The sequence below is a fragment of the Mandrillus leucophaeus genome, unplaced genomic scaffold (assembly GCF_000951045.1).
Source record: "Mandrillus leucophaeus isolate KB7577 unplaced genomic scaffold, Mleu.le_1.0 Scaffold12, whole genome shotgun sequence".
Taxonomy (NCBI): domain Eukaryota; kingdom Metazoa; phylum Chordata; class Mammalia; order Primates; family Cercopithecidae; genus Mandrillus; species Mandrillus leucophaeus.
The window spans coordinates 5,259,286-5,261,944 of NW_012100320.1; positions in this window are offsets into that span (position 1 = coordinate 5,259,286).

A 2,659-nucleotide genomic window follows, 5' to 3' on the forward strand; every position below is an offset into this window, starting at 1 on the left:
CCAGGAGAGAATGAAAGGCTTGCCAGAGGGCCTGGGATGGACAGAGCAGAGTGGAAAGGGCTAATCAGAGTCTGGGCCAGGGTTTTCTCATGAGCTGCCTTCTTGTGCCTGAAATCCCAGATATGGCTTTGAGTTAAGCAATGCATCTTTTAGACTCTCCTTTTTCTTTTTTTTTTTAGAGGAAGTTTCGCTCTTGTTGCCCAGGCTGGAGTGCAGTGGTGCGACCTTGGCTTACTGCAACCTCTGCCTCCTGGGTTCAAGCGATTCTCGTGCTTCAGCCTCCCGAGTAGCTGGATTACAGGTGGCGTCACCATGTCCAGCTAATTTTTTTGTAATTTTAGTAGAGACAGGGTTTCGCCGTGTTGACCAAGCTAGTCTCAAACTCCTGACCTCGGGTGATCGACCCACCTCGGCCTCCCAAAGTACTGGGGTCACAGGCGTGAGCCACCGCGCCTGGCCTAGACTCTCCTTTTAAAGTACTCCTCCTCTTTAGAGCAGTGGTATTGTATTTTACATATAACATAATGGAAGCCCATGCACATGGAATCTTACATACATTCTCTAATGGGATACTTACCACTGGGTACTCACACTAACCCCTTCGTCCTGTTGTGCAGATATAGAAAAATGAGGATGGCAGGATCTCAGTAATTTAAGTTCTCACGAGAAATAAGAGACAGAGTCAGGGTTTGGACTGAGATCTTTTTTGCTATAGAGACTAGTTGTTTTGGGGCTCCTCACCTTTTCTAGCCCCCTAACTCTCACGCCCAGAGAAGCCAAACACACTGAGGCTGGGGCCTCGGGAGAGCAGACCCAGAATCCTCCCCCATGGTAGGATCCCAAAGTGACTAAATGCCAGGTGTCCACATGTTCACCTTCTTCCAGGCTGGAAGAGGCAGCCCCAGACCACCATGGCTCTGAGTATATGATCATCTCTCTGTGACATCACCATAGCTGTTTCATCCTGGGTCCCTCTGCTTACCCCAGGAGTGACTTTTGTTCCTCTTTCTAGGATGCAGCCAATTTTAGAAAGATGGATCTTCCTAAAATTCAGCCTTGGCCAAGTCAATGCTCTTGCAAAGCCTTCCATGGCTGCCCATCGAAGCCTGAGCTCTTCCCAGCGAATAGAAGGTCCTTCCTAGTCTGCAGCTTCTCACCCTCCCTAGGCTGAGCTGTCATGCCTTCCCGGTTTGTGACCCCAAGCCTTTGCTTCTGTTCTTCCCAGAAGGCCCTTCACCCACTCCACTGCTGAACTGCAGAAAGGAAATTCTTTTCTGTTCATACAAAATGGTGATTCTTGTGAACATTTAATGTTTTTATTAGGAGATACATGCACATGGACCAAATGGCATATAGTGACAATTGTCTCCTCCCACCCAGGCCCAGCCACTGTGATCCCCTGGAGCTACCTGTTGGTTGTGTGTTTTGGAGTCTTTTGCTATTTTGGCTTCTCAATGTTCCTGCTTACCTGTCCGTTCCTCAGGGATGCGTCCCCTAACGGCTCTCCCCTCACCTAGCACAGGTAGACCCTGAGTCCTCTCCGAGGGCTTGCACAGCCCCCAGACACCCGTCCTTGTTCCAGCCTTTGGCACATGCTATTGTGACTGTCTGTTTACAGAACTACTGTCTCCCTAGCCTGGGAGCTGCCTGAGAGTGGCAACTGTGTTGTGTTGGGGTCTGTGTCCCCAGGAGGAGGCGAGGGCCGTGGCACATGGTGGGCAAATGTAGGTGATGCTGGAGGTCTGAGGGGTCTTCAGATGGTGATGGCACAGTGCCTGGAGCTGCTGCATTGCACAGAACTCCCCTGGAAAGGGAGATTTGCTTAAGAAGTGGAGCAGGGGAAACCGAGGAGATGGTGGAGGGAGGTGGGGCGGGGAGCAAATAGCTCCATGTTCACCTCACACTACAGAGCAGAATAAATTCCAGATGGATGAGACTGCAAAATGTGAAAACAATGAAATCATAAAATAACTAACATAAAATGTTCGTGATTTTGATCTCTGGATGGGAAGGGCTTCTCTAAGCACAGCAGTAATGGAAGGAATTATAAAGGAAAAGATGCGTATATTTGAGTATTTAAAATTGGAAAGTTCTGTACATCAAAACACACCATAAATAGAATTAAAATAAAAAGAAATATGTAAAGAGCACTTACAAATCAAAAAGAAAAAGAGTCTAAAACCCAGAATGAGAAAAAATGGGCAATGGATGTATAAAGGAAATCAAAAGGGAAAATGTCAGTGGCTAAGTATATGGAAAAATGCTTAATCTTAGTAGAAAACGAAAGATTCCATTACAAGAGAGAGATGTTGTTTTTCACTGATCACTTTGGTCAAAGTATTTTTTTTTTAAGTCATGCTCAGTGGGGCTGAGATAAAATGAGATGGGCGAAAAGCATGTTCTCTTTCCATGCGGATGAGGCTATAATGGCAGCTGCTTTCAGGAAATCAGTTTCTCAATCTGGATCAAAAGCCTTAAAAATGTTTGTACCCTTTGTTCCAGCAATGCTGCCTCTGGGGATCTTTCCTGAGAAATATTCATTTTTCTATAACGGAAAAAATTCTGAAGCAGTCTAAATGTCCCATAATAGGAAATTACAGAAATGATGGCACATCTATGTGTCAAAATATTATACAGCTTTTAAAAAGTATGCTTAATT